General features: G+C 39.3%; 1 protein-coding gene across 3 annotated transcripts in view; it reads left to right on the top strand.

Moving 5' to 3' along the window:
- Positions 1-1,307: 1,307 nt before the first annotated feature.
- Positions 1,308-27,766, top strand: part of Egfr (epidermal growth factor receptor) — a 338,993-nt gene continuing 312,534 nt past the window's right edge. For all 3 annotated transcript variants that reach the window (XM_067147425.2, XM_067147426.2, XM_067147424.2), the window contains exon 1: positions 1,308-1,645. The gene's annotated coding sequence lies outside the window, so the exon portion shown is untranslated. The remainder of the gene's footprint in view (positions 1,646-27,766) is intronic.

Below are 27,766 nucleotides of genomic sequence, written 5' to 3'. Positions count from 1 at the left end.
GGACTAATCATAAATGAATTGTTTCCAGTCGTTAACATAAAGTAACAATGAGAAATTGAGCGAGTTTTTCATTCTGACCTCAACAGTTGTTTCAGATATACCAAGTCTGATTCCGATATTTCATTAGTTATCTTGAATAATTTTCACCGGAATGTTGGTATCAGATATTATTTCACGTTACAATAATTGAAATTAAGAGGGTTCCTCCTATTCAAATCTTTGTATTTATTAACGTGAATGAATCACATATCGTTCACATGAGGTACTAGTTTCGGCACTTAACTTGTGCCATCATCAGCCAACAAGTCAAATCGGGCAAATACAATTTAACTTCAGTTTGGCACAATTTTCGCCGGTATACCCCAATCAGGAATATGTCAGAGAATGACCTGTCTTTCATCTACTGTGTTGTAGAACAGGGTGAGAGTGTCATATGCTCAAAGCCACAAAGTTTTAGTATGATGTTTGGCTGCTTGGTCAGCATGACGCCTATTAGTTCAAACTATCCCGGGTTTAATTCTCGGTCGAGCGAGGTATTTTAGCAGAATTCTGTTAATTCTTCTGGCTCTGGGACTGGGTAGTCCGTGTTTTACTATCCCTCAGGTTGCAGTCAGGAAGGACATCCGGCCGTAAAACGGGGTCAAATTTACCTGTAATACCGATCCCAAGCAATTAGGAAAAACCGAAGAACACAAGTAAAATATTCTCTATATTCCCGCGCCGTTGATTTGATAGTAATTATACCCGTATTATTTACTCCAACTATTTAATCTCTTATTATGACTTTGTCATCATGTCTTTAATCATTAGCAATATTTTGTGTTGATCTATCATGGTTTGTGGTCATCTCATATTTCATAACTCATAACATAACGTTGATCAGTTAAATAATATGAACGCGTTCCTTAGTAGATCTATAGTTGAGTGGTGTTGGTTGTTTAAATTTAGCGCGAATCGTACTTCCTCCTCCGCCGCATACTGGGTCAGGCCCGCGTGGTTTGAAACGAGCATGTGCTCTACGCCTCCGCAGAAAGGATGCTGGATTGAGGAAGATACCTGTTACCTCTGAGAAAGCTTGCCCTCCTTACATTGCAGTTCGCTCTGCTGACTCGCATGGAGCCGATTCCTCCTTGCTTTCCTCTCTCTTCTCAGTTATCTTGTGTTACCGGTCCGCTGTCTCACTGCCTCCAGTTCCCCCGCCGCTCACAGGTAATGGCCGACACAGAGCAACCACGCGTATGTTTACCTGTAATCTTGGCTCCATCATAGCTGAAGGCAGTCTTCTACCTTGCCCAGGTATCCCAGCATGCCTTGCGCTCGGCGGGCGACCTCAAGACCATTTTCTCCTTCGTGCTGCTTGTACCTGTTTTCGAGTTGGTCTGTGTAAAACTTTGGAGTGCGGTGTGGTATGTGTTCCGTGATTTAGTGTTATACCCTCAAACGTTCCATGATGTGCGAAAATGTACCTAGATGACAAATAAAAACCAAAATGTGAAAGAAGTTGGAGTGGTTTCGAAAAGAAATACAAATTCCAAAGACATTGGTGTAGGAAGAAAGCAGTGTTACGGTAAATGAACAAGGAAAGTGAATGCGTTTCGGATGGTACGGACAGTAAAATATGATTTTCAGGAAATCCACACTACAGGTAACTTCTCAAAGATTATTCCTTTTTAAAACACCGTATGTCCCAAAATAATATCTGTCAAAAATAATTACTGTCAGAGTCCCTAAATTACTACAATTTTGAGTTCCTTTAAAAAAAATATTACGCTAATTCTTAGATATGATTTTATAGATCGAGGTGTTTAGTGATCTACAGTTTTAGATACTAAAGTCGAAATGAACATTCAAAATTGTAATAAAATACCGGTAGGTTGTAGTGTCCATTCGTTGGTACAGTATTTTTACTTCACCGTCATTGTTCAAAGAAAATGCGTGACATTAACGTAGTACTAGGCCTACACATCAGCTGTGAATGCGGCGAACAGTAAATACTTCTTCGGGAAACCTGTCAGTTCGAATTTAAAAAACGCAAGAGAAAATGTTATTGTTGTAGCAGAAATTCTTTCTAATTCATTATCATGTGTGTGTGTATGTGTGACAGAGAGAGAGAGAAATTAATTTTTGTTTCTTATTCATTTCATTCGGACATTATTGGATACATGTAAATAATTAAATAGGCTTGTAAATCCCCTGAGGGCTCTGCCTTCTGCAATGCGGGTACAATGCTCAACTCAGTTTAACCAGGTGAGCAGATTCTGTGGATCATTATTATATAGGTTATTTCCTAGTTTGTTTCGTGAGAACATATTACTGCATGTTGTACAATTGCATAGTCTCACCTCAGAGCGGATCCACATATACACAGTTAATTTTTGAAGTTGGTTTTGTTTTGAAAAAATGCTATAAAAAGAGGGATGTTTACTTGGAATAACGCATTTTAACACTATTATATGGCATTTAAATACCCATCTTACGCCAATACTGATTCGACACAATTGATGGTATTTTTATGTTTCCAATTTCGTAGACGAGGTCTGTCATTAGCGAGTTTATGTATTGATTCGGTAACATTAAACTCTTCTCTACTTGTCTCAGTTTCTGTTAACTGCACTTTCTAATTTAGTAGTTTGGTGCTGACCACGTTGAGTTCGTCGTTCCACCACACGTTACAGTCTCCAACCTTACATCGCTTTGTATCTCCGTACTTTCTTGGTTTTCGGAGCGTGAAAATGATGTCTTCTTTCGTACAGCATAAAGAGTATATTCCAGATATTGTAGAATATTTACGTATTTAAAAAATTTAAAAACATGTTACATTTCTCCGTAATTATAATTTGTGGAAAATGCGTAATTTAGTGCTATTGAATTAATTTCAACTATAAAAATGATGGATTTCAGTGTGAAATCTCTTGAGGATGCTCCATAATCCTTACAATGTTCTTCGTCTTGGTTGGTTTATTGTTTACGAACAATGATGAAATGTGATGGATCGAGTATATTACAGTAGTCCTATGATTCGTACAGTTTAATTCTTATTTGATCCGCTATTGTTCCTATAAACAGGGTGTGGTCAAACTATACCAGTCCATTTTCTTACAATTTATTTTTCACTTTTATGACCATAAATTCCATAACAGTGGCCGTTTTTTCACGATAATATACTTATTTGCAAGTTGTTCTATACTTGGTTGAATTCTTCTTCTTTCGCAGAATATTTATTGTGATGTTAACTAACTGCTATAAGCAATGCGTGTTTTTATTATTGACTTTCATAACGAGGTGGTTTACCTTACAAGAAGTAGGAGAAGGGGACAGGGGTGAAGTAAGATTCTAAAAGGCTGTCCTTGGTAGCTGTCTCTTGGAAACAGCTAAGTACCATAGTGCGATGAGCAGACGATCTTAGTTACAGGAAGAGACATTTGCCTGCGGTGGATCAAGAAAAATGAGGTTGTGGTGATTATTGTTTTAAGAGGAAGTACCACTGGGCAACCATCCTCTAGTAACACTAATTAGAAGAAAAAGGGGAAGAGGTCCAACCCTTCGATGAATGAAGGTGTCGGCCAAAGAAGGGGAAGGCGTGTAAATGAAAGACTCCCTAGGCTTCACAACTCAAATCTAATAACGTTGGAGTCGGAAGAGAACACGAATTGACCTAAATACTTGAAATTATCTACCTGTTCCAGCTTTGTATCACCAATCTGACATTCATTTCTGTTGATTTCCTTACCTACTGGCATCAATAATTTAATTTTCGAAAGACCGGGCGAGTGGCCGTGCGGTTAGGGGCGCGTGGCTGTGAGCTTGCATCCGGGATATAGTGGGTTCGAACTCCACTGTCGGCAGCCCTGAAGATGGTTTTCCGTGGTTTCCCATTTTCACTTCCCACTCCTAGGCCTTTCCTATCCCATCGTCGCCATAAGACCTATCTGTGTCGGTGCGACGTAAAGCAAATAGCAAAAAAAGAAAGAAGTATTCGAAAGGCTAATTTTCATACCATACTCATTGCACTTATTTTCAAGTTGCAGGATATTAGACTGTAGGTTTTTGGCACAATCTGCTATTAAGACCAAGTCGTCAGTACAGGCCAGATTGCTTACTACATTTCCAGCTAACTGAATCCCTCCCTGCCACTGTATACCTTTCAGCAGATGATCCGTGTAAACTACGAACAACAAAGGTGAAAGATTACAGCCTTGTCTAACCCCTGTAAGTATCCTGATCCAAGAACTCATTCTACCAACAATTCTCATTGCAGCCCAATTGTCAACATAAATGCATTTGATTGATTTTAAAATCTACCCTTGATCCCATAGTCCCCCAGTATGGTGATTATCTTTTCCCTCGGTACTCTGTCATATCGACGGCTTACTTCTAAAACCTCGTATCTCGTAATACTCTTTCTACCCATTATTTTCCTTAAGACTAGTCACGTCTCCCAGCCACATATTAATATGCAGCCCATCAGAACAATTTTCCTTGTGTTCATTTTCCTATGAGTATGTGTAAAGGAAATTGAACCTTAAATGCGTTATACTGTAGGAGTGCGTAAATACGTGATGCAAACAACATCCCTACTATACGATATGGTTAGGTTCATTTTCCTTTACACATTATCATAGGAAATTGAACACAATGAAAATTGTTCTGATGGACTGCATATTCATATGTGGCCGGGAGGCGTGGCCAGCCTTAAGGAAAATAATGCGTAGGAAGAGCATCGGTACATACGAGGTGTTAGAAGTGAGCCGTCGATATGCTTTCTCTAGATCTACGTATCATAAACACAACCGCCTATTCCTCTCGTAGCATATTTCAATTACCTGGCGAATACTGAAAATCTGATCCGACTTCCTCTCAACCACTGATCGCACTCTCCCTTCCAAGACGCCAGTGAATACTTTGCCTGGTGTACTAATCAATGTTGTTGTTGCAATCCTTCCTGTTCCCTTACTTATAGATAGGTGCAATTACTGCTTTTGTCCAATCTGAAGGTACCTTACCAACACTCCATGCTAATATTATTTTATGAAGCCATTTCTTCCCTGTCTTCCCACTATATTTCATCATTTCAGGTCTAATTTCATCTGTTGCTGCTGCTTTATGACAGTTGAGTTTATTTTCCCAACCTTTCCACTTCCTTATGTGTAATTTTACCATCATCATGTTCCTCCTCCCCATGAGCTCCGTTGTTCGCGACACCACCATGAAGATTTCCTTTTACGTTGAGATGATTTTCAAAATATTCCCTCCACCTGTCCAACGATACCCTGGGATATATTATGAGTTCACCTGAATTACCGAAAACACTCTTCATTTTCTTTTCCCTTCCCTTCCTGAGATTCTTTATTACTGTCCAGAAAGGTTTCCCTGGTGCTTGACCTAGCCTTTCCAGGTTATTACCAAATCTTCTCACGACTCCTTTTTGGATTCAACAACTACTTGTTTCACTCTGTTTCTTTCATCTATGTGCAATTCGCTGTCTGCATCAGCCCTTGTTTGGAGCCTTTTCTGATAAGCCTTCCTTTTACGTTTACAGGTTGCTCTCACTTCATCATTCCACCAAGATGTTCGCTCTTTCCCATCTTTACACATAGTTCTCCCTAGGTATTCCCTTGCTGTTTCTACTACAGCATTCCTGTATGCCACCCATTCTCTTTCTATATCCTGAACCTGCTTACTGTCTACTGTTCGATACTTCTCACTGATCATATCCATGTACTTCGGTCTACTTTCCTCGTCGTGGAGATTTTCTACACTTATTCGTTTGCAGACAGATTTCATTTTCCCTGTCCTGGGCTTAGAGGTACTTAGTACACTACAGATCAGATAGGGTTCTGTTTCATCGAAAACTCCCCGTTAAAACCATTCCTAACAGATTTCCTTAATTCGAACTCAGTTTAGATATGGTCTATTATGGATCTGGTACCCCTACCCTCCCATATGTAGCGGTGAATAGCCTTATGCTTGAAGAATGTATTCATAACTGATGAACTCATACTAGCACAGAAGTCCAGGAGACGCTTCCCATTCCTATTAGCTTCCATATCTTTCCCACATTTACCAATCGCCTTTTCGTATCCTTCAGTTCTATTTCCAACTGTCGCATTGAAATCGCCCATTAGTACTATCCTATCCTTGCTGTTGACCCTGAATACGACGTCACTCAATGCTTCGTAAAACTTGTCAATTTCATCCTCATCTGCACCCTTACATGGTGAATATATCTCGTGGAGAGAACCACAAAATAGTCGGGATAAACTATAAAGAACAAATTTGATTCGCGAAGTGCTTGCTGTCTTTGGCAGTTGATCACTGTGATCGTCCCCTTTAAAATCGTGACCTGATCTCTGATAAACGAAAATCTTTGCTAAATCTGAAGCTCTGTTAGTACTGATATCTTTGTGAAATGGACATCCTGACGATTACTAACGTTGATCAAACAACGCTGGCTGTTCTAGAGTTTAAATTTTTATACAAGAAAATACGCATCTCTTGTTGTTGGATTTTATTCCAGTTAGACTGATTAAACTAGTGTCTCTTTTGAGTTTGTACAATGTGTTTTGGCGTGAATCTTACGTCAGCTAATGCCCTTCTGTAATGTGTTTCACGATATTACTCGCCTATCGTGACGAGATTGAAGACTTTATTTGACAAATACTTTCTAAGGAATCTCTGTGAATTGAATTTAACAGCTTATTATAATGCTTACATCGTCATTATTATTCCTTACTGGTAAACTAAATGGTGAAAATTGTTGTGGATATTGTTTTTAAACCGCTCCTGGATATTGTTGAATGACAGGGTGGTTTGTTTATCCTTGGAACAGGGATATTTTGCATGCTAGAAAACCGGAAAATGTCCGAGAATTCTGTAAATAGTTTAGTAGGAAACATGATTGGGAGGATGTCTAGCTGAGGCGACAAAGAGCGTGCGTGCTTCGTTCACATGAAATGGCATGTGTTCGATTCCCTGAGAGAAGACCGTTTATGTACAAGACTTCCTCTTCGAGAGAGGCTGTAGAGTATCCCTGCCTACATCAAAGATGAGCACCTGGAGGTGGCAAAGGCTACTTAGCATAGAGCTAAGTCCTCTAATCTACTAGGTGCACAGGTTATGAATAGTGTAAGTCTTTGCCTTCCTTCTACTCGTCCGGGGGAACCTATATCACCAATGCGGAGAGAATTTTCCTTTGCTTTGTTGTTAGCAGACTTGATTTGACTGATTATTTGCATTGATCCGTGGAACCTATTAACTAGCTATTGATACTTATTATACCTCTACTTCAAGGTTCCGTTCAATGCTAATTTAATTTTCTTGTATTCAGTCATTGCATAATACAGTTCGCGAAAGAGAGAATTATTCCTCGAAAACTTACTCTATATTAGCATGATGAACCTTTTTTGTAAGACTACTCTGGTCTCTCTTGTGAGGAGCTCTGTGTGTACTCTAACCTCATTCTCGCATGCCGTGGTGTTGGTGTCCATCGGGTGACGTCAGAGCTTGACTCCTTTCCTTTCTCTGGCTGGGCCCACCCTGGACCAGCGAGTGTCAGCTGGCACGTGGCAATCGTATACAAACACCGCGAGTTTTATTCTCCAGAATTCTGGATACTGTTTATGCAGAAAAGTCGGTCGATTAGTGAGAGATAGTACTTCCGTCTTCTGTCCCTCCTGCCTGATATCCTCTTTCATTCTTCTCGGCATTCAGGTCAAGCTATGTATGCTTACATTCATAAGTAAACAATTCTACCCTTCACAAAACTCTCGTATACCGTTTGACCCTCTAGGCAGACTTATTACTTACAAAAGTTGATTTAGTGTTGTTTGTTACGCGACTTTTTCAACAGTTTTCTACTGGTATGCATTAACGTAGTATATTTTTATATTACGGTACCATATTTAGCCTATCCTCGACGGAATTACAATCCTTCCATCGTCTTTACCCCTCTTCCAATCCACGCTGTACAACTACCTATTTCCAGCTCGGCAATTTAGAACTGATCTTGTTAGAAATGGCATTAATCGCATTTCGTATTCAATGTCTGGCTTCTTTTCTTTCAGAAACCTTCTTGATTTTGTATATTTGTGAATCGTCATCGTCACTATATCTTTGAGAAATGCATTTTTTTTTCATAATTATTAATCATGGAGTTCCGTATAATTCTCAGCTGTTAAAATGAGGCATGTTGTGACTAACTACTACTGAACGTTATACTAAAGCAGAAGAATGTAAGACCTTACTACTTGTTCACCTAAATTCTAGACATCGAGTGACTTTGAGTGAAATGAAAGTTGGAAAACCACGGGAAAGAAAGTAATTTTTATGACGGCTGACGGTGATTTTCGAACGCACCAGCATGCTTACGGAGACCAAGACTTAGACAACTCACTCGGTAATAATAATAATAATAATAATAATAATAATAATAATAATAATAATAATAATAATAATAATAATGTCCGAATCGTTGGCTGAACGGTCAGCGTACTGGCCTTCGGTTCAGAGGGTCCCGGGTTCGATTCCCGGCCGGGTCGGGAATTTTAACCTTAATTGGTTAATTCCAATGGCACGGGGGCTGGGTCTATGTGTTGTCTTCATCATCATTTCATCCTCATCACGACGCGCAGGTCGCCTATAGGAGTCAAATAGAAAGACCTGCACCTGGCGAGCCGAACCCGCCCTGGGATATCCCTGCACTAAAAGCCATACGACATTTCAGTTCAATAATAATAATAATAATAATAATAATAATAATAACCAAAACCCTTGGCACAACAGCCCCGAAGGCCTGCATATTACGAGGTGTCGTATGTTCAGCACGACGAATCCTCTCGACCGTTATTCTTGGCCTTCTGGACTGGGGCCGCTATCTCACCGTCGAAATAGCTCCTCAATTGTAATCACGTAGGCTGAGTGAACCTCAAACCAGCTCTCAGAACCAGGCAAAAATCCCTGACCTGGCCGGGAATCGAACCCGAGACGTCCGGGTAAGAGGCAGGCACGCTTCCCCTACACAGCGGGGCCGGCTCAGTAAAAATAATAATAATAATTATTATTATTATTTATTATTATTATTATTATTATTATTATTATTATTATTATTATTATTATTATTATTATTATTATTATTATTATTGAAATTAGAAGCATTCCTTTCTCTAAAATAAAATGAAACATAAAGATTCATTCCAAAGTTTAGAATGTTTGTCCGAGTAAATGAGCACAGACTTTTGGACTGAGAGAGGATTTTTCTATCATAAAATACTGATTCACATCTTTTCCACGGCTCTTTATTCATAAATACCGCTTGTGAACATGTATAACGATAAAAGTAAAGAAAATCGAAATGTGAAAGTTTGGCTAGAAAATTTGATGATGATGATGATGATGATGATGATGATGATGATGATGATGCTTGTTGATTGAAGGGGCCCTCTAGATTTTTTTGCTAGTGGTTTTACATCGCACCGACACAGATAGGTCTCATGGCGACGACGGGATAGGAAAGGCCTAGGAGTTGGAAGGAAGCGGCCGTGGCCTTAATTAAGTTACAGCCCCGCATTTGCCTGGTGTGAAACTAGGAAACCACGGAAAACCATCTTGAGGGTTAACGACAGTGGGATTCGAACGCGCTTATCTCCCGGATGCAAGTTCACAGCCGCGCGCTCCTAACCGCACGGCCAGCTCGCCCGGTCTCTAGAAAATGTAATACTAAACATATGTTAAATATGAATGCCAGTAAACTTACATTTAGATTAGCCTGGAGGGTAGCTGTTGATGTCATTAAACTGAGGGTTGTTTAAATAAACTACTAATGTGCAGCCATTCCACATTTTGTGATGAATTTTATTTTACTGGAGAAGAGTGTTGGAGTGTTTAGGTAACGTTTGAGGCAAACGTTTGGTAAAGCACCTGTGGCGTATATCATTACGATAAATGCTAATTGGGTTGCGGGAGACGTAGGCTATGAAATCCGCAAGTACTCTATATATTGGCTCTTTTATCAAAACGATTTGAGTGGATTTCGTTCGAATAATGAGCAGTAAAACATTTATTTTATAATTTTGCTCCAAAAAGGTGTCCAGGCCTCTGTGGTGTAGTGGTTAGCGTGATTAGCTGCCACCCCCGGAGGCCCGGGTTCGATTCCTGGCTCTGCCACGAAATTTGAAAAGTGGTACGAGGGCTGGAACGGGGTCCACTCAGCCTCGGGAGGTCAACTGAGTAGAGGTGGGTTCGATTCCCACTTCTCCTCCAGGCGAATGCCGGGATGGTACCTAACTTAAGGCCACGGCCGCTTCCTTCCCTCTGCCGTGCCTATCCCTTCCAATCTTCCCATCCCTCCACAAGGCCCCTGTTCAGCATAGCAGGTGAGGCCGCCTGGGCGAGGTACTGGTCATACTCCCCAGTTGTATCCCCCGACCAAGAGTCTGAAGCTCCAGGACACTGCCCTTGAGGCGGTAGAGGTGGGATCCCTCGCTAAGTCCGAGGGAAAAACCGAACCTGGAGGGTAAACAGGTGATGATGATGATGAAAGGTGTCCAGATTCCTGATTTCGTTATCCCTTCCGTAATATGGGCGTGGATTTGGTAAATCCACTTTGATAAACTACCTTGGGAGGAGCCTACGCCCAATTATAGGGTATAGATCAGATGATGCCGATATAGTTGCTACAGAGAAAGTTTTCTGAATCTGCTTGTTGTTTAAACATCTGTTATTAGCTACACCTGCATTCAACATTAACAAACAAGTTCAATTATCCTGCAACTACTGTGATATTACGTGCACTGGGTTAATGTTTACTGCTGCTGTATTGCTTATTGTGTAAGCATTGCCCTTTCCCCACCAGCAACAATTTGAGATGTCTGTAATTTTCGGAATGTCTAATCTATTTTTGATTTCGATTCCAAATATTTCGCTGTTATTGGTTTCTCTTATGCTGCCTCACGCAATATTCTACTAAGTTAAAGATTCAATAATAATAATAATAATAATAATAATAATAATAATAATAATAATAATAATAATAATAATAATAATAATAATCTATTTAAAGTTAGTTGTGAAGGAGGGAGCTGTGGCTTGATGTGGTGCCATCTTGTTATTTACGACTTTCCATGAGTCTGAATGATTGCCATTCTGCTTAAACTTACTAAGCTAGTTTGGTTGGTGTACATCTTCCATTGAGTTCTAAAGAAAACGTTCAGAACCTTATGTTTGTAGTTCCTATTATTAATTTAAGAGTAAATATTTCTTATGCTTCATGAGTATCTGATATTAAATATAAGAAACTCTTGTTAAGCAATTTACTTATACAGTACACTTCTGATGTAGTCAAATCTTGGTCATTGTAGAGCGCATGTGGTATTTTCCTTGTGGACAAGATTGGGTGCACTTCCTCGGCACTTATAATATTAGTTCACCTGACAGGTACTTTTTTCAAGTCAGTAATTCCTTAGTTATGCTGACGGGATTGTGTGTACTCTATTCTAAATTTCCAGTCAGTCTAATTGACTCCAGTGACGAGGATCGAACATGGATCCTTCAGGAAAATAGCTATACTAATCACTAGAATCCCGAGCACAATTTCACAGTCGGTTAGTCGTCCTGTTCCCCAAGTAGGGGATGGGGTCGGTGGCATTTGAAGGTACAACTCCTTGTCATTGGCTTCTGGCACATTAAATAATTCCGACCGCTTGAGGTCTCCTGAAATGTATAGCAACTGAAGAGACAAATGACTTCTTCTTCTTCTCTTTATTATTATTATTATTATTATTATTATTATTATTATTATTATTATCGCTATACTAGGGAGATAGTATCTAAACAGTGCAGTTCAATAATATGTTATTTTTGTTACTTATACGATATATTGATATGAAAATGTGTTTTTCTTTGTAAAATCAAATTCGATATGTTGTTCTTTATGGTATTTGGTGACCAATGTTAATAAGACAGGATACTATCCCATTAAGCTGTCATAAGAGTTGTTTCATCACAGTATTATTAGTTCGACTTTGTTATTGAAACCTTGTATTTGGTTCATGTGGTATTAGCATGTTGTTAGTCATTATAATATCTTCTTGAGAGCATTTATCACACATAATGAACCTGCGCTTTGGTTTATTCTTCTTAGAAGGAGTTTATTTCCTCGGTGCGGGTTTGAAAGGGTGGAGTCTTGTAATTCCCTTCAATTTCCAATAAGTTACCCGCAAATTGTAATTGCTAATTTATTTTACAACTGTAATATTGGATTTTCCAAGAAAAGTATGTATATAGGATAATATTAAACTAAAAAAAATAGCGTACACCAATTCCACAAGAACTTTTGCTGATACTTAAAGTTGCTAAATACTAGTAACTTACGATTATACAATTATAAACATTGTACTTAACGATGTTCTTATGTTGACATTAAACTAAGAAATCGCATTACATTTAACTGAGCACAGTTTCAGATCGTTGTTTATTTTAGCTGTAAGTCTGAATAAATCCTATTTTATCCCTGTAAAATTTGTATCTATCAAAAATATAGAAAACCCACGTTCACGTTGATCCGTTGAACTTAAAACAAAGAGGAGTTTCACATATTTCCGTAAAATCAGAGTGCCCTTCGCCTCGCCTACCAGAATTTATCTTACAATTACCTAAGTGTGGGCAGTTGTTAAAAGTGTGTGTTCAATTCTGAACACAAATAGTTTCTGAAATTCTTAAGGGATCTTTAAAGAAGCAATTTAAATGAGGAAAGGTGCAACCTTTCTTTAATGAGCCAGGTCTTCTAAATTCTCTCTTCTGCTATGGAATATTCTTTCTTAATTCTAGTGCGTTAGAATTTCGGGAAAATGTAACCATCAAAATATAGTCTACATTCGGGGTAAATAAATATAATACTTATATATAATTTAGAAAAATCAATTTTAAAATATTATTCTACTTTAGACTGATTTTAGAAATCTCAAAAACGTACCTAAAGCTTCAGAGAAATAGGTTTTAATATGTATTTTTCACTATAAAATTAGGGGATCACGTTCAGAATAATGATAGTTGTATTCTAAAAGATTGAAGTTCAAAATACAGAGATATTGTCTAATGAAAATGCATTCCGTAATAGAAGAGGGAATTGCAGCATTCTGAAATCTGAGGTTCGAATCAACTGACAATGGCAGTGTATCTTGAATGTGTTACTTTTGGATTAAAATGTCAAAGAACATCCGTCCCAGTTCTGTCTATTCTGAAGCCAAATTATTTTCTATCACATGCAATTCCAGAAACTTGTCAACAGTATTAATTTTCGGACGCAGGTATAGGTATAGTAGAAGGAGATGATGAGCCAAGTATATAATACAAATCTCTTACCCGGCTAAGAAATTTTAGACCATGATGTTACCAGCGCTCCGTCACTGCTGAATGAATTTCTCATATCAACTGCTAAGCAAGCAAGTTCGCAGGTTTACGTGACTGTTATTCTTATGATCATTAGCCACGGGACCAAATGATCTACGTAGAATCTGAACGTCTGGGGTCGGGGCTATTCAATATAAACATCCCACATACATAGGTCAGAATTCGAGCCACTACTGTCTTTACGAGAAGTAGGCCTACATTTCAATTGCCTGTGACATTTGGAGATGAATTCGGTCTTGACAGTTCATTGGTATTATCTCTGGCTTCACACATGGAGGGTCTCATGTCGGATATAGGTCAGTGCATGTGATGATTTACAAATGGCAAGCCTCTTATTGTTTAATTCCATTGCGGATGGTGTGGCTTACAATGTAAATAATTGACAGTTGTTGAGCCGGACTCAGAGTATCAGCAAGTTATCGGGCTTGACACCACTTTGGTCCAGTAGTATTTGAAGTTGTTCAGGTACGTCACCCTCGTGTCAGTAAATCTACCGGCTCGTTAAAGAAAGCCTGCGAGAGAAAATTCGGGCACCTCGGCGTCTCCGAAAACCGTAAAAGTTGCTCGTGGCATGTCAATCCAATAACATTATTATTAGCATAACATCGATTGAAAACTTCGGACGTGTTAGGTTTTATTCTAACCCGATTCTTTCTCCTAGATTCCCTGAGTGTAACAGCCTGTGTTGTCTATACAGTCTCTTATTGTTCTCCTCTCTAACGCTGTAATGCTGATAGCATCTTGTGCTATAAAGCATGTGAACCAAGTAAAATTCCAGTTTAGTTGGTGCATTAATCAGTTAGCCTTACATGCCCAGCGGGGGCCATTAAGACCACCTGAGCCACATCGAAAATGAAGACTGAGTGGTTTAGTTTTATTTCTTTCTTGTTCAAGAGTAAGTCTCCTTGAGAAGGGAGTTTTGGAAAGGAGAGGAATATGTTTCTCTATAGGATGGGTTCCAGAATTCTAGTCTGACTCTTCAGGCTCAGCTGTGCGTTAGTATTCATATATCACAATTTCCTTACGAGTTGCTACTCCTCCTCTAAAAAGTATAGTTCTCGACACAAAAACTAAGCGATCTCTTGTATAGAATAATCGGCGTCAAACGTAGTTGTATACGTCGTCCTATGCTTTGCTGTTAGTAATTTTCAAAAATCATGTTTTACTTCTTTTTATTGTTCTATAACAATATTGCCAGTAGACTAGCGTAGTTGTTGGTAAACTTAGGCAAGTGCAAAGCAGCCTTTAAGGCCGTTTATAGTGAATGTGTTATTTAAACTAGTTTAAAAACCCTAGAAGAGCACCCTTTAATTGACAAACCTTTATTAATCAGCCAAGAAATTTCTGACTTTATATTTACCTCATGGCTCCAGTGACTAACTTAATCCGGAATAAGAATGTCAGGAACTTCAGTCAATTAATAGCTATCTATCGCCACAATATTATTGTTTTCTTATTATCGCACAGACTTAGATTTGTTTTTACATATATTCATCAGAACAGCACAATGAAGCACTTGGCCACAAACCGCACAATCAACATGACGTAACTATGTTATTCTGTTGAAGCCAACAGCCAACTTATTGGAAGACTGAAGACCAGAGTTTTAAGCGCCAAAATAAAAGTATATTTCCATACTGGAAGTTTAGTTATTTGTATATATTATTTAATTTATGCAAATATAAAGACGTTCGTCCAATTACAATATTTGCTCATAACTTCTAATATTGTTAAGTATAAATAAAAACAAAGAATACAAAGCCTATGTATTTGATTTATATTTATGCACTTTTATGGTAGTAACATTTCATTTTGTAGTTATTCGAAAAATAGTCAAAATATATACACTCGAGCTCCATATTCTCTGTAGATAAATTTTGGAGCTATTGTTATATTGTTATTGTTATATTACTTCTTCCTTTGTGTCGCTCTTGTACTCTTTTTGAGGCAAGCTGTAAAGACTCACAGAAAGAACTCCAGTAGACAGGGGACTGTACAAGAGAATAGGTTGGGATGGGAAAAGCATCTGCATCACGACAGTGAATGGGCTAAGGAAAAAAAGAACATCATTGGGCATACTCCTTCATTACTCTTATTTCATTTTATTGCATTTCGTTGTTATATTTTTAAATTTATGCTGTAGTTTCGCGATCTAGTACACACATGCCCTCAACATTATATTGTTTGAGGTAGTATTTTGAAGCGAACTTCAGATATTCTCTGTCGGCAAGTGTACATTAACCTCATGAAGCACACTAATATATGTTAATTGTTATTTGATGCAGATTATTATATCCCTCTACTCTAGTTTACAGTTAAAAATCGTTTCTCTTTGGTTAATATTGTGATTACCGTACCATTAATGGCGATTAGGAGTTTACCGAGTCTCGACATAGGTGTTAGCCTTGGAAATGATGAACAGCTAATAGAAGTGTATTCCTCACTAGAAACTAGGTAAGCAACTAGCAACCACACCTACACATTCCTTACCTGGCAAACTATTTGTACTGTGGTAAAGATTATCTTCTTTCGTCTTGATTTTTCAGAGCTCCTGGAGTACGAAGTTAAAGAAAAAGGCATCTCGAAGGACCGAAGATCCTTGAATGTCGGAAGTAGAAGGGATGATAAATAATGAGGTGTTAAGAACACAATAAAGGCAGTCTCTGTTCTAGCTATGTGGCAACTCTGCTTCTACCTTGTGGCGCCAACAGCTGTCCATGTGTATACCTTCTGTGTCCGCCCACCTTTCCTGCTGCCTTTCTCCTTGCAAAGTAGGGCTGTACACCTCGCACAGTTGCTGTTAAGAATGCCTCCACTAGTTCTCTTACCCATTTTCTCCCTCCCCGGTTGTTTGTCTTCGAGTACCGGCTCGCTACGCCGTACATCGAACTGTTCCTTTGTGTAATAACCGATGTAGCTGAGGTGTCTATATTAATGTGAGTACAGTATTTGTGATTTGTTGGCTAGGACGGGAAAGGAAGTGGCCGGGGGCTATATGTTAAGTATCATCACGATATTGACTAGCTGTTGAAGTGAGCAAACCATACAAATTCTCTGCCGCGATAGCTAAAAATTTTATTTTATTCACCCAGTTTTCTCAGCTGTTTTCCCGAGATCGTTAGTTGACAGCTCTGGACCTTTATATTTGGACCTTTATATCTGGATTCTGTCTCAGATTGAAGTTTCGTGTAGCATAATTAGATGTAGCGGTATCGTGAAATAGACCTCCCACCCAGAGGCTCATGCTTTGAGCCCTACCTGAAACTGGGTTTTCTCACTCTCATGAGATCAACTAAGGAAGTGCGTAGTACGAGAGGCAGCATACCCGGTCAAGAAAGCCAAGCTGACCACGTGACTCTCCAGTGCCTGTAGACCATCAGCCTGGACAGCAGTCATCCTGGCAGTCCGCACTCCTTAATAGATTTCGTGTCCGGCTCCATGGCTAAATGGTTAGCATGTTGGCCTTTGGTCACAGGGGTCTCGGGTTCGATTCCCGGTAAGGTCGGGAATTTTAACCATAATTGGTTAATTCCCCTGGCTCCCCTGGCACGGGGACTGGGTGTATGTGCCGTCTTCATCCTCATTTCATCCTCATCATGACGCGCAGGTTGCCGACGGGTGTCAAATCAAAAGACCTGCACTAGGCCTCTCCTGAGGCCACACGACATTTCATTTCATTAGATTTCGTGTGCCACAGGGAAACAGCGATAAACAAAACCTGCGTATGTCTACCCCTTAGTCCCGTTTCCTGATACTGATCGGGAATGAGGAGGGCTGAAATTATATGGCATGTATTTTACGTCTGGATGCCCTTCCTGATGCCAACCTCAGTTGAGAGCCGTATATACCAACCTATGGACAACAGAAAATAAGTGTGATACCCTACGATTTCGTTTTGCATAGGTTTCACTGTACCAGGTGTCGGAACTCCAGGACTGAGTGGTCAGCGTCTTGGCCTTCATTCCTTGGTGTCATGGATTCGATTCCTAGCTGGATCGGGGGATTTTTAATCTTAAACGGTTAATTCCATAGACTCGAGCGAGGACTGGGCGTTTGTGCTGTCCCCAACAATGCTGCTGTTCATGAACATCTCTCTCTCTCTCTCTCTCTCTCTCTCTCTCTCTCTCTCCCTCTCTCTCTCTCTCTCTCTCTCTCTCTCTCTCTCTCTCTCTCTCTCTCTCTCTCTCTCTCTCTACCTTCCACCACACCAAATCGCAGTTTCCCATACATGGCAGATTTCGACCACCCTCGTTGGAGAGTCTTCCTTAAAAGGCTAGCAATAATTATAAGAAATTCATGCGAGCGAATGGCTGCGCGATTTGGATTGCTGTACGTAGCTGTCAGCTTGCATTCGGAAGAAAATGGGTTCGAATCCCAATGTCGGCAGTCCTGAAGATGGTTTTCCGTGGTTTCCCATTTTCACACCAAGCAAATGCTGGGGTTGTCCCTTAATTAAAGCCACAGTCGCTTCCTTCCCACTCCTAACCAGTTCATATCCTATCGTCGCCATAAGACCTATTTGTGTCGGTGCGATGTAAAAAATTGAAATAAAAAAGTACAATAAATTAATATTATAATTAATGTACCAGGTCGTGTCTGTACGTATCATACTGTTGTATGTGTGCAAATCTTACAGTTAGTGATTGGACAGTTCATTTCAATTAGAACCGGTACACACTTTTTTGTTTAGATGTATGTAAAACGACGAACGGCTGCGTTGGATGGGGTTAAAGCTGAGAAACGAATAAAATCCTCATCAGAGGAAGGCTGGCAGTGTTCCGCACGCTGCTACATGCTCATTATCTGTCAGCAGTAGATCAGAGCCGGTAGTCTGTGACTCTGGAGATCGTTTATCCACTACAGTAGATAACACAGGTCGCAATTTTATTTTGACCTTAGATAGATATCGAATTCCGTAGTCATTTCTTCTCACGAATAAGGGCCTAACAAGACGTTTTAAATCTTCTTGGTAAAAAAAAGTTCTTTTTTCGCTAAGAGCAGGTTTTCTTTTCCAAGAAACGGCTCGTATTTTTCAGCTTGCAGTAACGTTCAGAAATTTTGTTATTATTATTATTATTATTATTATTATTATTATTATTATTATTATTATTATTATTATTATTATTATTATTATTATTATTATTATTATTATTATTATTATTATTATTATTTTGCTATTTGCTTTACATCGCACCGACACAGATAGGTCTTATGACGATGATGGGATAGGGAAGGTCTAGGAGTGGGAAGGAAACGGCCGTGGCCTTAATTAAGGTACAGCCCCAGTATTTGTCTGGTGTGAAAATGGGAAACCACGTAAAACCATCTTCAGGGCTGCCGACAGTGGGATTTGAACGCACTATCTCCCGGATGCAATTTTATTATTATTATTATTATTATTATTATTATTATTATTATTATTATTATTATTATTATTATTGTGTTGTTGTTGTCGTTGTTGTCCGGTCCATGGCTAAATGGTTAGCGTGCTGGCCTTTGGTCACAGGGGTCCCGGGTTCGATTCCCGGCAGGGTTGGGAATTTTAACCATATTGGTTGATTTCCCTGGCATGGGGGCTGGGTGTATGTGTTGTCTTTATCATCAATTCATCCTCATCACGACGCGTAGGTCGCCTACGGGAGTCAAAGAAAAGATCTGCAGCTGGAGAACCGAATCCGTCCTGGGATATCCCGGCATACGACATTTTATTATTATTATTATTATTATTATTATTATTATTATTATTATTATTATTATTATTATTATTATTATTATTATTATTATTTATTCGTAATGCCCAACTAAGGAGCTCGATTGAACTTATTTAGCTGATGTCGTTACTTTTTTCTTCTCCCAGAATCTCTTCTTCTCGCTGTGGCTTTTCTTGCGATCTTCTGACGAGGTTTTATTGATGGTAGTGTTTTGATGTTATGTAAAGCGGTGACTGTCGACTAATTTTCTGAACTTAGATCTGTCTAACAAAATGTCATCTGTGATGCCTATTTCCTGAAGCAGCGAATTGTTTTTTTTTTTTTTTTTTTTTTTTTTTCTTTCATTGATAGGGCAAGGTTCAGAATTCTTTTGCTCAATCTCTGATTAGTCATTCTAAGAATATGTCCATAAAATTTCAAACGTATTTATCTAAATGTGTCTGAGATTTTCTCTGAGTGTTGGTACGGGTCATGAAATTTCCTTATCATCCAGATTCCTCCTATAGAGATTGGTCCAAAGATTTCCTTTAAGATTTTTCAATCTTGTTTTTCTACATCTTTAATCAATGATCAGTGTTTCAGATTCGTACATTGCTTCAGGCTTGATTACAGTTTATAATGTCTTAATTATTATTATTATTATTATTATTATTATTATTATTATTATTATTAAAAGCGAAGATTACCGGGCGAGTTGGCCGTGCGGATAGGAGCGGACAGCTGTGAGCTCGCATCTGGGAGATAGTGGGTTCGAACCCCACTGTCGGCAGCTCTGAAGAAGATTTTCCGTGGAATCCCATTTTCACACCAGGCAAATGCTGCGGCTGTACCTTAATTAAGGCCACGGCCGCTTCCTTCCCATTCCTAGGCCTTTCCTGTCCCATCGTCGCCATAACACCTGTCTGTGTCGGTGTGACGTAAAGCAACTAACAAAAAAAAAAAGAGGGTAGAACTTGAGACATTGTCTACCTTGTAAACATCTTCAAGCAATTTTTTACAAAAATAAAAGTGTTATTGTGTTCAAATAATGTAACACTGTGGCCTAGTCACTGCTCTTGAAGTTTATTCGTTGATCTGTTGGAACTTCGTTATATGAAGAGAGAACTTTTTCTGAATCATCACTGTCGTATGGTATCCTAATACGGAACCATCAAAAGACACAATTTACACAGTCACTTTCAAACGTTTAAATTTTCGGGAGATAGTAGGTTCGAACCCCACTGTCGGCAGCCCTGAAAATGGTTTTCCGTTGATTCCCATTTTCACACCAGGCAAATTCTGGGGCTGTACCTTAATTAAGGCCACGGCCGCTTCCTTCCCACTCCTAGCCCTTCCCTGTTCCATCGTCGCCACAAGACCTATCTGTGTCGGTGCGACGTAAAGCAACTAACGAAAAAAAAAAAAAACGGTTTAAACGTGCATAAGCAGCTAAACAAAAGTAATTTTTAAGTTATTGTTCCTTTGTAGGATTCTTTTCCCTTCGTGGTTGAACATCTCACTGACACCAGCACGTTTTAATGTAAAAGAAATTACAAAGGTCATGCAAAAAGTTGCGTTCTTGTAAACGTAGTTTATAACATTGGCATGTACAGAGGGTGAGCCTGACATCGTTCCTTAACACATCCTTTCCCGCCCCCCCCCCCCCCCCCCCCCTAACAGTAGATCTGTCGAAAATTCTCCAGCTTTGCAGTTTTTGGAGTGCTTTACGTTTTTCCTCAGTTCGGTAGTACTGTAAACTCTCGATTCAACGGAATTAGAATTTAACGGACATAATTCGACAATTAAATATATGTAATGAAAATAATTTAAAAACGAATAATTGAACGGAAATGAACCAGATTTTGATTTTAGAGGTTTTAAAACCTCAGACTTTCGTGAAACTTTGAAGCAGGCCGGTGATAATCGCAGAGAGAGAGTGACAGTTAACAATAGCTAGTCACTGATGAGGATGACTCATAGACTACCAAATTCTAAGCCGGGAGGAGATTGCTGAAGATGTTCTATAGTGCAGCCAGAGAGCGGCGACGACGACGACGACGATTAGTGGTTTCAGCTAGTCCGAAATTATCGGTCGTTAGAGAACACATGAAGGACATTATCTCGTTCATAGGTGTGTCATCACATCTGAAGTTGTCTGCTTATTACGAACGTTTTCGGTCATTTCGATCAGTTATCATCAAGAAACAGCGTACAAGTACGAAGTAACTAAAACTTGATGATTTATCAAACCGAATACACCATAAAGTGGTATGTATCCAAAATTTGTTTCCATTTTAGAATATTAATACCATTGAACTTCTTTTATCGTCAGAAATACATTTCTAAGATTCGAGATTTTACGGACATTCCCTTAGCCCCTAACAGTCCGTTAAATCGATACTTCACTGTTTTTATATTCCTCTCGGAACATAGTACTCACGTTTGTTAAAGGGCGTTTTAGAACTCCGTATTATACGATATACGTATAGATCTATTGACAAGAAACATGGGCTTACCTTGCAGAATTCAATGTGTTCAGCACTAAACACCTGTTGCATATGAAGTCCATTAAAGACCCTGCCCTGTCAAGATGACTTGTCCTGCCAAATGAACTCCAGATATTGGAGACCACGTGGACAGCATTTTGACATCCTCAGCTATATTGTTTGACATTCGTGACTGCTTTCTATTACACTGGATGTATTTAGGACATCTTTAATCACTGTAATATAATAAGTGTTCAATTTTGGTGCTTTATTATCGGGGCGAAATACTTTTTGGAATGTGCATTATTTTAGAATAAATAGAATATACTGATAAATATTAATGATATCTTTCGAAGTCTTTGAATAATTCTGTGCGTAACGTTTTCAATATTTTGACGTTGGATCTAAAAGGGTTTAAGGCCAAACTCCTTGTTTAATTCGTTGATGTGGCTCAGAAAGAATCGAAGGTCTTCTTTCAACTATCAACAAGGATCGCGGTGTCATCTTCCAGTCTTCTCTGGACAGATAAAATAGTTACTCACTTCGATATAGTAAAAAAATCCTACCTGAAGTAGCCAGAATTCGAATACGTGGCACGAAGATTGCGAATCGAGTGGTTAGACAGCGTCCGAAAGTTATAGCAATTAAATATTGAACACATACTTTTGTTGTTATAATTCCGAGTGTTGGTAAGTAATGCACACTGGTAAGAAAAAGGAATGCTGAGACAAAATGAATCACTCACTCTAAGTTAATAAACATAAACCGTGTGGGAATACAAGATCATAGCAAGTGTGTACTTTAGTGTAGTACGTAGAGGAAGCTGTGGGTGACTTGCGTGATTTTCCGTAGGTGTAATTTTAACAGAGTTGATATGTAAAACGTGGCTGTTCACCTTCAACATCATTGTGTATGCTTCTTGATAGAAAACAATGCCGTTTTAAAATACATAAGCTCATCTGAAACCTTTGACCCAGAGTCTAGAGAATAACATTGGGCAAACAGTTCTGTTTACAACATGCTTTTTAAGGAAAGAACCAAGTATTTGCACTGATGTTTGTAAATTGACTTAAATTACATTTACGTTCACATGTTTCAATTACAAATTCTGACTTAGACCTGCTAAGTCGTTCCAGTTCGTAAAATACGAAGAGGTTAAATGATATTCAGTAAAACGTAGTTGATAGGACAGACAAACCGTTCGTGTTTTCACGACTTGAAACAATTCACGTGGCAACCATGTACGTGCATATTGTGTAATCGTTCAGTTTACTGAAAGTTCTGTGTATATTGGAAAGCTGTTTTGTCACCTTTGTTGAATATCGCTCCATTAAGAACATAGATATAGCCATTACAATGCTCAGCGCAGAATTACCAAATGTCAACCTTTACTGTATGATTGAAAAGTTATAGCGTAAAATTTCAATATCAGATAGTATACATATTACTGTATCTGTGATATCGTCACAAGATATTGTCACAAATATAATTCTAGGTTGCATTCTCTTCGATTGTATCACTTCAGACTAGCTGGTAATTACAAATTACTTATCGCCTATTATTATTATTATTATTATTATTATTATTATTATTATTTTTATTATTATTATTATTATTATTATTATTATCCGGCGCCCTGGCTCAATAGTCAGCGTCAAGGCCTTAGATTCGATTACCGGTCTGGTCGGGGATTTTAATTGCGTCAGGTTAATTTTCCTTATTCGGGGACTGGGTGTTTGTGGCTGTCCCAACACACTCCTCTTGCAACACACACAACACACTACAGGGCCAAGTCCACATGTGGCACAGTTCGCACCCACGTCCTTATCAGGGTGTAGGGAAAGTGTCGGAAGATTATTATTATTATTATTATTATTATTATTATTATTATTATTATTATTATTATTAATATTATTAACTTCGGTCAGCTTATCCTAGTTATTCATGAGTCACTGCAGCCACTATGACTCGTCTGAGTTCTTGAATAATGTTGCCGACTTTACGTTCCACTTACTACTTTAACGGCTTTCAGAGACATGGAGGTGCCGGAATTTTGTCCTACAGGAGTTCTTTTACGTGCCAGTAAACCTACCTACACGAGCCTGACGTATTTGAGCATCTCCAGCCTGGAATCTGTCTAGACCAGATGTCACTTATCAGGCATCCTATGGTGTTTGCGGTAGGGTTGCCAGTTCCTTTTCTATCTTTCTCTAGCCAATAGCATGTGAGTTATCCATCGAAGTCGTAACACCGCGCAGTGTTATTTAATTTCTGAGATCTCACGAATCCGGTGTTATGATCTGGCTACGCCGCTGGCCCCTGCTATTCTACAGAATGTGGGTTACTAATGAAATAATAATAATAATAATAATAATAATAATAATAATAATAATAATAATAATAATAATAATAATAATAATAATAATGGCAATTGGTCTCTGAAGAATCCTAGTGTAGGTCTTTTAATTGGCTCCCATGGGCGACCTGTGCGTCTGTGAGAGTAGCATGAAATCTAATGTTGAAGACGAGCCAGAGAAAGTAAGGATTGAAGGCTAACGTGGACCCGATCGGGAATCGAACCCGAGACGCCTTGGCCAGCGTGCTAACCAGTTAGCCATGCAGCCGGACTTAAATTAATGTCCTCTCGCCGAGTTTGTGCACCCCAGTGGTGGTGAGCTGTATGTACCTATTTAACTACATACCCGCCTTCCTGCCTATCATAAATTTCTGGCAGTATTAATAATAATGTTATTTGCTTAACGTTCCACTAACTACTATTTTACGGTTTTCGGAGACGCCGAGTTGCCGGAATTTAGTCCCGCAGGAGTTCTTTTCCGTGCCAGTAAATCTACCGACACGAGGCTGTCGTATTTGAGCACCTTCAAATACCACCGGACTGAGCCAGGATCGAACCTGCCAAGTTGTGGTCAGAAGGCCAGCGCCTTAACCGTCTGAGCCACTCAGCCCGGCTCTGGCAGTACTGGGAATCGAAGCCGGGCCCCTGAGGATGGCAGCTATTTCCACTAAGAGAGGTGTCCAAAAACTAAATAAATAGTAATATAGTCGGGTTCAGCTAGCTTCCTGTAATAACCATTGCGAACCTCTGAGGCTGAGTAACGTGTTTGCGCTTCTCTTTTCAGCCCACAAGACATAATGCAGTTTGGACCCGGATGGAACATGCATCATTATACTAGAACACCTGTCATCCGGTGCGGAGTTAAATGTCATTCCGAATACTATCACCGAGGAGGCGTATGAAGGGGAGCTCGCCTTTTTTTCTCTTTTACTTCTGTAACGAGAGAAACTTTTCCTCATATTCGTCCTATATTCCCCTTCTCTGCGAAGATTTGGGTTTCGCAAAGCTTCCACGTGATCAGACGGCGCCGATATGGGTCATAAATATTTGTGCTCGCATTGGGTGTTTATGGTAATAAAACTTTTCCATATACGATACAAGTACTTTAACTGCGGTTCATTTTTCTTCATGGTACATCCAGCTCCAGCGATTAGTAAACCTTTTCTTCAAGTACATACACGTAGTGGAGTGTTCTCTTACCTAGGACACAGTGACCACTTCTTTGAATCTCTTATTCTTCAGATTCACTTCAGGTGAATGTTGGGGTTGTACCGTGTTTGTCAACTATTCTAATAAAGAAGAAAAAACGAATCATATCAGCCGATTCAGCCTGCCAAGATGATTGCTGCCCAACCAGACGGCCTGCAGATATTGAAGTGGCACGTGGTCTACGTGATGAGATCCTCGACGACACTTTTTTCTTTCTCGACCAAGTCGAGTGCTTCTCGTGTCAAAAAACCCTCCTCTACCACGGGGCTGAAAGTCCATCTGGACCAAGGTGTTAAAATAATAGGTTTGAAGGCTATTTTTCTTATTCATCATCATCAATCATCATCATCATCATCATTTTCTTCTTTTTCTTCTTTCTTCTAATTCTTAAGAACGAATGACGTAAGTTACTTAGATCATGAGTCTCATACGTAACTCCAGAACCAATATTGCATGTTATGTTTTTCAGTAAGTTACCTGTTTTATTATTATTATTATTATTATTATTATTATTATTATTATTATTATTATTATTATTATTATTATTATTATTATTCATCGTTAGGGCCACTGAGGACCGGGAGATCTCACCTGTTTGTCTTCTTGCGGGCGCGCCAGATTTTCATCCTTTCGTAGCGTGCTTTCTTACATGCATCAGAATGGACATGCATCAGTCGAGTTGGGACTTCTCGATGAACCTGTCTAAGTTTGTCTTTGAGTGGTGCTCGGAGCTGAATGTCTGTTTCTATGATTCCAGACTTTAAAAGATCCTTATCGATCTCCACCAACCAAGGAGCAACGTTTTGACATTTCAGAGGTAAGAAAACAAACGTTCACAGACCCCTGCAGGTGGCAATCTGAAGAGATGAGCGTAAAAAGTTATCCTTCTTCTCCGGATTACTCTTGATATCTTTTCGGTGTGGATGCATATTTCTAAGTTGCTCCGAAGTCTGTAAAAACCACCATTTGGGTTGGGACCAAGCATTTTTCGAATAGCCTAATCCTCCTTTCCTTAACTGCCAATTTTTCAAGCATGCTATGTGTTCGAAGTGCTACATTATTATTATTATTATTATTATTATTATTATTATTATTATTATTATTATTATTATTATTATTATTATTATTATTCCCCACAATCACCTAGTTGCATATAGTACGTTATCCTATTCCCTGTTTTTCACTACTGAATATCAAAAGCCAATCAAAAATGAAATGAAATGGAGCATTATTTCAAACCTTACTTGCGAAAGCAGCGGTCATCATGTGGGTGACGAATTATACAAACGCTTCGTTTTACGTCTCACTAAGTACTTGTGCCGTTTTCGCATACGCTGGGGTGCCAGAATTTTGTCTCGACGGAGTTCTTACGTGCCGATACGGTAAATCTAGCGTCATGATGTGAACACCTTCAAATAACACCGGACTTAACCGAGATCGAACCCGCCAACTTGAACTCGGAACGTCTGAGCTCTTCAGCCTGCTATGTGAGTGGCATATACACTCTTGTAGATCTCGGGGAAGTACCGTATTGTGAACACAGTTTCTATATATTCATCGATCATCTTTCCTTTTCAATTATTGTAATAGACAATCGAAGTAGATACGAAATTATTCGAATATTCTCCTTTTTTTTTTTGCTAGTCGCTTTACGTCGCACCGGCGACGATGGGATAGGAAAGGCCTAGGAATGGGAAGGAAGCGGCCGTGGCCTTAATTAAGGCACAGCTTCAGATATGCCTGGTGTGAAAATGGAAAACCATCTTCAGAGCTGCTGACAGTGGGGTTCGAACCGACTATCTCCCGGATGCAAGCTCACAACTGCGCTCCCCTAACCGCACGGCCAACTCGCCCGGTAAATATTCTTCTAATGTACAGTTAAAAGTACAGTAGGTGATACATTATCTACTTTGAGATCATTGGGAGTGTTACCAATCCCGCCTGGTTTTAATCGGGGGTGAGGTTTCCATCAGGAAAATGAGAAGAATGACGCCTAAATCAGGATACCTGGCAACCCTGATTGTCAGGGTTGATCCCAGCTCAGTCCGGGGGTACTCGAAGGTGCTCAAACACGCCAGAATCGTGTTATTGGACAAACAGAACAAAACTCTTGCACCTCTGCGTCCCCAAAACCGTGAAAGTAGTTAGCGGCCAAAAGAAATCGGACAGGATATAATGTTGAGAGAAAATTGACGTTAACATTAAAATAAGACATGTTATTTGTTGGCTTATGCGCATATGCATGAATAGGACAGTAAAGAGGATAAAGAAGAGTAGCCTATAATTAACCAACAAGCTAGTCACAGCTGGTAGCTGGTAGCTGGTAGCGAGGATGATTCGAAATTCGTCTAGCCTTTTATACTATCTGTTTCGTGGATCTTGATGGTGTTTACAAGCCAGTGTTACGTGGTTCAGATCTGCAATACATGACAGATCACAATCGATCACGGGAAAGTACAGCACATTGATCCAGTATAAGTAGCTGTGATAGCAGCAATTCCCCAAACGCATATTGATGTAAGGTGACGCTTCTGAGGACATACGGAATGAAACCAGGGTATTGTGGGAACTTCAGATTGGATGACAGTGTAACGTCGTCCTCTTTGTATCTGTGTATCTGT

The sequence above is a fragment of the Anabrus simplex genome, chromosome 5 (genome assembly GCF_040414725.1).
Source record: "Anabrus simplex isolate iqAnaSimp1 chromosome 5, ASM4041472v1, whole genome shotgun sequence".
Classification (NCBI taxonomy): domain Eukaryota; kingdom Metazoa; phylum Arthropoda; class Insecta; order Orthoptera; family Tettigoniidae; genus Anabrus; species Anabrus simplex.
This window is presented reverse-complemented; position numbering and strand designations above follow the sequence as displayed.